Consider the following 8,973-nt stretch of genomic DNA (forward strand, 5'->3'; position numbering starts at 1 on the left):
CTCATAATACTTATGTACTTTTACTGTAATACTTTAACTACATCAAGCTCATAATACTTATGTACTTTTACTGCAGTACTTTAACTACATCAAGCTCATAATACTCATGTACTTTTACTGCAGGAGGGTTTTTCATGCAGGACTTTTAATAATGAGACTAAACTCGTTATAATCTTTAAAACATTTTCATTATAATCCAAATCTGTAGATATATTCTGTACATGTTTATCAATATTTGTCGTTCATAATAAATATGAATACAAAGTTTTATCTTCTTTATTATAATTAATAGTTGTAGAGATATTTCAGTCTGGACCGACACTGAATAAACTTTTGTTAAAAAATATATTTTTATTTGTGTTAGAAGGTTTGAATGTCTGTTATGTAACTACGTGACGTCTTTTACTGTTTTCATGTTTTATTTTAGGTTTTTTTGTCTTTTTTCATCTTGTTTTTTTTTTTTTTGTTGACTTTTTCTGAATGTTAAAATGTTTTTTTGAATAAATGAGAATCATTAGTGATGCTGCAGATGATTTTCTATGAAGATTGTATTTAGCATTAAATAGACAGTTGTTACATCAGATATATGATCAACGAGGGAATTTCATTTCAAGATGTTTTTAACTTCAGGATTCTTTACTACAAGACTGAAGCAATGATGTGCAGCGTTCACATGTTGACATTTTGTCCAGCAGATGGCAGCAGCAGCTCTGTAAATTAAGGTCCTGCTGTTTTTATGACTTCATAGACTGTAAAAATGACTTCAGCTCCTTATTTAGACTGTTGCCTGTTGTAGCTTTAGGTGATGTGGGTGAAATGAGTATTTAGTCGTCTCTACATATTATTTTTGTCATTCTTGTCTCTGTAGGTCTGTGATAGCGTACCGGGACACCAGGCAACACTTCTCCTTGACAGACCAGCTAGTCAGAGGCAGCTCGCTGCAGGGGCAGGTTTGAACAGTACGACGGGGCGTTTCCTGAAGATGCACTGAGCAACGGCACGAAGGCCGATCCGACGCTCGATGGAAGCGAGCTGAAGACGGCTGAGTCTCATCATCAAAGCCTGTCGTGGTGCTGTGGACCTTTTCATCTCCACACCCATGACCCATGACCATGGTGGAAGCTGAGAGCTGCTTCTCAACCTTGAAGAGGATTCAAACCTTTCTCAGAAACACCCGGGAGAGGCTGAATGCATATTTGGTCGTACCGTCAGTGGAAAAGAGACTCGGCCGACCGACTTGAGCCAGAAAGTCATTGAGAAGAACAAACTTTATGTTCAAGAAGTGTTCAGGCAACATTACAGTGTTGTGTTGTTTTTAGATTTGTTTACTTTTTCTTTTCTTTTTTTGCTGAGCCATGAAGTGCTGCTTCAGTTTGTCCCCCCATATTTCTATCACCAGCTGCCACTGTATGGAATTCAACACACGAGCCGATCAATAACACTGATGTTCGTACTGTAATGTACAGAACACAAAAATAACTCCACCAGAGATCGGCTGACGGTTTATTGGTCGACAAGTGAGGCTGCTTTCAGTCTTCATGGATCTTTGATTAGCAAACTCCTGATGTGTTTTTAAAGGAAATATCTTTTTAATATGACTGTCAGCTCTTAAATTTATATCTTTGTTGTCTTCATCGTTTTTGTTCCTGTTGGTTCGGTTAATATCGTTTTATTATATTGTTATCATACGTTTTATTTATTATTTACATTTTTATTGTTGGTCTAACATTGAAATGAAGTTGAAATATTGCAGAAATGTCCTCACTACGACGGTTTAAGGCTAAAATGAAATATAAGCCGATACACACAAAAGAAAAGATATTTAAGATTTGAAAGTGTCTCTGAATATAAAAGATGAAGTCCCAAACTCTAGGTAGTGACACGTTCAGAAAAACATCTATATGTAGTATTATTGATTTGCAAACATGGAGGGTTTAAATGTTGCAAAGAGAAAATGCCGTCAGCTGTTACACTGGCGCCCCCCGGAGGCCATAATGTCCATTACATACCAGTAAACTTTAATGGGTCAGAAATGGTCTTCTGCCATGTTAGCAGCTCAACACAAGTTGCTGACAAAACTCCAAACAAACTCCACATTAGTAGAAAATGTTTAATTAATTAACGAGCTGTTCTACTGAATCATTCAACCAACTGCACTGAAGCTTTAATACGATTCACTGTTTTCATTGTGGAGTAACAGCGTCTGATGTCCTGCTGCCATCTGGTGGCAGAAAACTGAACTGCAGCCTGCAAATATTCAAATAGAATAAAACTTTATTGACAGTAAATTCTTTTCACATAATGTGAGATTTAAAAAAAAAATCTTATTTTTTCACCTTTTATTGAGAGTTTTGTTATTTATTATGTTAATTCCTGTCAGGTTTAATATATAAATAAAATTGATCTCATTTAAAGAAACGAGAAAGTGAGAAAACAAATTTAACATGTGAGGAAGATGATTTTACATTTTTATTAAAAATAAAAAAGAACAGAAAGAGGCTATGTTCTGTTTATTTATTTTACTTTATAAAAATATTCGTGTTATTTTATTTCTGTTTGTTTTACTCTTTAATCTATTTTTTACATTTTTATTATCAAAAACTTTTTTTTGACCAAAAAGAGAAGAAGTCAATAAAAACATGTTATTTGTGTTTAATCAGGAGGAGAAAAAGTACAATATGTTTATAAAAATAAATAAAATAAAATAAAAGTGGAGAATAATTAAACGTTTACACACAAATAAACATGTTTTTCTCTTTTTGTCGACAGAAAATCTCTAATTTTAATATCTCTAATTTAGATTTATTTCAGTTTTGAAGACTTTTATTAAACAATAAATGTGTAAATATAGTGGAGACAAATAAAAAGATCAAATAGTGATTTAAAAAAGCTTCAGCAGTTTAAAATGTGTCTCAGCTCTGCTTGTAGTTCCTGCTCGTGTCCACCAGGTGGCGCCATTTGAGCAGAAACAGCAGCTGACAGATGAAACTCACTCAGTGGACTTTGTTACTGTTTGAAGGTTCTTATGTGTTTTATTTCACATCGTTTCATATCAATAAACTAACATCTACAGTTGTTCTAATATAAATAATGTCAGGAACTACAGGACACAAACACACACTGTTGTTTCTTTGCTTTTTATCAACATTTAATAATCGATCAAGCTGTTTGATTATGTGGCTCCTCTTGTTTTGCTCTTTGTTCTCTTTGTTTATCAAACATTTCAATAAAGTTCTGAGAAAAAACAACAGCGAGTGACGTCATCACGTTTCTGACGGGATCGATCACAACGTGTCAGTAAGTTGTGACGGATCGATCGGCTTCAGCGACTCCTGGATGAGTTCTGACCTCAGATCAGATGTGTTTCATGTTCCTGCAGATCAGGAAATGTTGATAATAAATCTATAAAACACACATTAGTGCTAAAATAATGCAGTAAATGTGTCATAATGTCAGTGTGAATATCTTATATATACTTATACTAATCTGTGTTCATTAAACTGACAGCATGCAGTTTATCTTTTCACCAGCAGAGGGCGCCAAAGCTTCATCAATGAAGAGTAATACTCCACCTTTAATGCACATATTAGACACATTCGAACTGTACTGATCAATAATCAATCATTATTCCTGCAGTTATGATAAGTGAGTCACATGTGATAATAATAAAGATAAAGATGTGTCGAGGCTCCTCAATGATCCTGTTAAAAGTCACTTTGATCACAGTCTGATTCTTCTGAGCTGACTGACTGCAAGGACTACAACTACCCATGATGCCCTGCTCACTGAATCAGCCAATAGCAGGCCTCCAAAGGTAACGTGTCAGCGCTGAGGTCATCAGTGCGCAGACTCAGAGCTGTTTCACAACAACACTGCTGCTGTTTCCTGTTAAATATCAGACTGGAATTATTACATGAAAAATATCAACTGGTAAAAAGTCTGAACTGTAAATAAATGAGAAACAGCTTCAGCTTCTTTTGAACTTTCATCCTGTAAAATTCTTCCTTGTTGTTTTCTGCTAATTTCAACCTGAAACTAGTTAATAATATGATGCCAAACTTCAGCCCTTCCTTTAAAGATACTATTTAAGAAAATGACTCTTATTCAATTGTTTTATGGAAACATTTCACATCCTCAAGTGTAAATTTACTAACAAAAAACAATATTTGCTGTAATTATAAAGCAGATGGAACATTATATAAACACTATCTCAACCTTCTTAAAGGAGAAACCCATCAAAAGCATTAAAATCTGTAATATTGATCTTTATCTACATTCATCTCCTTTCTAACTGATGACTTGATTTATTTTGGCTCTTTTTTCTTTCTTTTTTTCACTTGTTAGATTCTCCTTGTGACTGGTTTTCTGGATTCATGTTTCACATTTGAGGCTCAGATCTACAATTGTAGGACCAAGAACTTGAAACTTGTCACCAGCTGCTTTTGTCTTTGCTGTGAGCAGTTTGACTAAAGAATGATGTTTGTTTTTAGAGGCTCAAAGAAGGAAGTTGGATCCTCTGGAAATGCTGTTTCATCTGGACTCTAAGATTTCAATCTCAGGTCTCATTATTATTATTATTGTCAGGTCTCAGCTGCTCAGAACTCAAACACTTCCAGAAATGACATCAATAACCAGCAGATGTCATATTGTTGGAACTTTTTCATGTTTCATTGGTCAAATAATGATTGTTCCAACATGCTCATGAAGACTTAAAGCTTGGTGATGTTTGATCTTTTTCTGCGGGTCAACAAATCCCATGAAAAGACCAAAACCAAGAATGAATGAGTTGTGCTGCTCAGTATTGTCTGTGTAGCTGAAGCCTCATATATCTTATTCCTCTGTTGTTGTCCAGAAACTATTAAAAACACAGCAATGAGCCACAGTGTTGCACTGGGTGACATGTTCCTTCATTCCAGTGAAAATGGCCTCTGTAGTTCATGTTGAGTCACCGTCCTGCTGCTGTAAATACTCACTAGAGCACCAAATCCACATCTGGAAGTTACGGCAGCGCGTTGCCGCCACCATGACAAAAAAACTGCTCAGTTTCTCCACATAAGCAGAAAACTTTCTCCTCTTTTTCATCCTGTTTCTAGCTGTCTGTCATTATTCATAACATGAGGTCCAGTTGTAGTTTTGACTAATAATTTCATTATGAATCATTTCTTCATGAGCTCTTTTTGAACAGCAGAGGACACATCAGCACATAAAGATAACACACATCACTTGCAGAACCAGTTGTTTTTCTCATCATAACCAGTAACTTTCTTCTTCTAATGAAAAGCTTTTCTCTCGTATCCACAAACTCAGCAAATATTTCTTTCTCATGGTGGCAGCGATACACTCCCATAGAAAATAGTCCCAAACTAATCCCATATATATTCCTGTTTGAATAACATTTGCTTCAAACTACAAAACCCTGTTGTTTTAGGAAATCATTCAGCTTTTTAAAAACATTTTCAGTGGGAACAAATGGGATAGGAGGTCGGGTAGGGAGGTTGTAAAGTATTGAGAAATGATAATTGATTCATTTGACAGGATTTGTTGACACTAATACAAACATATGGTATTGTCAGCCACACACACACAGCTGAGCTCCTATAAGCATGCATGACTGAGCGCAGTCCTTGTTGTATTTGTGCTGGCAGCTGCTCCTGGCCGGGATCACAGAGCCTTTATACACATGAAGAGCTGAAAAATGATGCTTACTTTTCATCAGCGTTGATTCAAAATGTAGCAGGTAGACAACAAAGACAGAGGCGCTACATGAACAGAGATTCAGCAGCGGCAAATATTACTATGAAGTCAATTTCACACCAAGATGTGAATATGATGAGTCCAGATAGCAGAGGGACAAAATAATAGAAACACCTACTGTAATAAAATACATAGTCACGCATGAATACTGCCTTTGTAAAGTTCATGATGTTTACTTTTTAAAATGAATACACTATATTGTAGATAGTTTCTGTTATTTAGTCATTTTATCAGTAACATATATGTTTGTCTTTATATATTTTGATGCTACAACAGTCTCAGTTTATCTCAGGTCTCAGTTATTGAACTGAAGCGTACATGGATCTCTCTTCTTCCTCAACTCTACATGTTTTCACTACAGCTTTAAGCATAATTGCATCATATCTTTTCAACAGTGGTGAAAATGTGCTGCTGTGTGTTGTTTTAGGAAATCATTCAGCTTTTTTCAAACATTTTCAGTGGGAACAAATGGGATAGGAGGTCGGGTAGGGAGGTTGTAAAGTATTGAAGTATTCAGAAATGCTTCACCATGGAAACGCTCCGCTAAGGAAACGCTCCAGCATGGAAACGCTCCACCATTTTGTTGTCTCTACTTACTGGGAGAGTCTGTCAGTTCCAGGAGTCACAGAGTGACAGTAAAGTCTCTTTCTATTGTGACTTCTACTCTCTTGGTTACAGCTGAGCCAGAAGCAGGATGATGTTGGAACGTCAACACAAGGCGATATAAAGCCTCAGCCTTTGATAGTGGACATAAAGAGTCAGACTGCGCTGTGAGCTCCCTGTTTGCAAAGTAACGGCCTGAAGATCAATCATGTGTGAGGAAATAATCAACAGAATAAAAATACATTCAATTCTTATCAAACATGACAGAAATGAGTCCAGTTCAGTCAGTTGGTTGATTTTTCACCAATGTTCTTCTAGTAGAGCTGCTCAGCAGAACAAGTTGAACTGTGGGACTCATTCTTCTGCTCTAACTGTGCCTGCAAGTGCACAGCGATGCAGCAGCAAAACACTTCCTGTAAAGGTTGGAGACAGCGGGTCGCCACTCAGCTTTTTACTGTGAAATGAAATGATGATGATTACAAATCAGAAAAGATGCATAAACAACAGTCACAGCAACGTTATTGTGAGAGTGAATTAGTAAGGTTAGGTTACTGGATTCACTAAAGTATTAAATAGCTGTCTAATAAGTCACATTGTTAATGGCAGGAGGAAAACTGCTATTGGCTGATTCAGTGCTTGAGGGAGAGGATTGTGGGTGTCGTGGCAGTTTAGCTCTTGCACTTGACTTCAATGAGGAAAGAGACACTGTGGATATAGTGTTGTCAGACTGTCTTTAATGCTCAGAACGGCTCACTCACACCGATACAGACATACGAGCTGCTGTAGAGGAGTGAGCCCCGAACAGTGGAGCCAAAACTTCTTCATGTGTTTCTCACCAACCTCCACTCTATGCATGATTACACCCAAACACACATGGCAGCATCTGTTTCACAATAAACACATGTTCACACAGGAACATCTGTTCAGACGCACAAACATGATTTCGTCAGGTTTCAGTGACCACCTCCTGTTACTGCTTATTAGACGTGTTTCAGTAACAGGAAGTTGATGATCACCTCCAACCAATCAGGAGCATCTGTATGAGGACATGTGAGTGTTTAGTTTCAGGGTGATGATTGATCCTTTCATCAGCTGTGATCGTCGACAGATCATCGCTCTCAACCTGCAGCAGAGTCTCTTCTTCTTGTGTGAGTGTTTTTCTTACAGTCGACTGTGTTAAGTTCAGTTTATTTGATTTATTTATTGGAACTGCAACATACAATTATGCACAGGCAGCAGTTCACTGTATTTAGTGTTTGTAGAGAAACGCTCATTTACAACAGCTGTCCACAGGAGGCTTTTTACAAAGTTAAAAAGAAAGAAAATCAAACTCCAGGTGTGTCTATACAGGGGTGTTAGGTGTGAGAGCAGTGTTGTTTCTCTTTCAGCCATGATTTAACACCTCTGTTGAAAACATTAACATTGTGTTGCATTTTCAGCTCCATAGTTTTGCTCCTTTAACAGAAAAGACTGATTGTCCAGATGAGGTTTTGTGCAATGTGACAGTTAGTGTTTGTTGAGGCTCGTGTGCTGACTCTGCTGGAGTGCTGCTGTCTTCTAACAAACTGTGTGAGGAAGTAGCTGCTAACCGACCAATCAGAGCTCAAACAGCAGTCAAACTATATTTATACTAAACTTATATTGATATACATGTTTATATGTGGGGATTTCACAGAGCTTCAGTTATAAATGAGAGAATCAAAGTAAATACAGTTGTCATTTCAGTTTGATGCCAGTTAAATGTTCCATCTCTGTAACAGGATGTGATGATCAATGGTGTCAAATGCAGCACTAAGATCTAACAAGACGAGTACAGAGAGAAGCTCTTTGTCTGATGCAGTCAGCAGATCATCAGTAACTTTCAGCAGCTCTAAATCCCGACTGAAACCTGCAGTTAGTTCAACACAATGTTCAGTGATGGAGACGTTAACATGATGGAAAATGATGCCTGGTTTTATTATCTACTACAGTAATTCTCGCTGGAAATGATAGATACAGGAGATTTTATGAGCTAAATGGACGAGAGGCAGCGGATCAATTGATCGGGGTCTTTTCATGCTGATAGTGAGGACAGTGAGACAGAACGGATCCTACAGTCTGAGAGGCAGTTATGTAGGTTTCATCAGTCTAGAGACGACACACACAAACCACACAGCCTCGGTTCTTAGAGGATTAGATATTTCTTAAATCAAGAACCATCCATATCTGACATTTATGGTAGAAAGAACAATATTTAGCAAAGTGTAGGATGAAGTAAGGAATAGTGGAGAATAACAAGTAGCCGTACAAATATGTTGTATTTTTTATACTGAATTTCTTGTGCAAAAATGTTTTATTAATCTCTCTTTTTAATGACAGAAAGCAACTGCTGACAGAAAATTAAGATTAAGACCTTCATATAATATTATATATATATATATATATATATATATATATATATATATATATATTTACAACTTTAGTGGATTCTACAAATACAAAATACTTCAAACCTACAAATATCACATATTTCTTGGTATTTTTATGGCACATTTTTGCTCAAATGCAACAAAAACAAACTCCTGGGTGATGGAAGTGATTTCTGATTGATTCGTTACCAGAAGATCAATCTTCCAA

Source organism: Thunnus albacares, chromosome 1 (genome assembly GCF_914725855.1).
Source record: "Thunnus albacares chromosome 1, fThuAlb1.1, whole genome shotgun sequence".
Classification (NCBI taxonomy): domain Eukaryota; kingdom Metazoa; phylum Chordata; class Actinopteri; order Scombriformes; family Scombridae; genus Thunnus; species Thunnus albacares.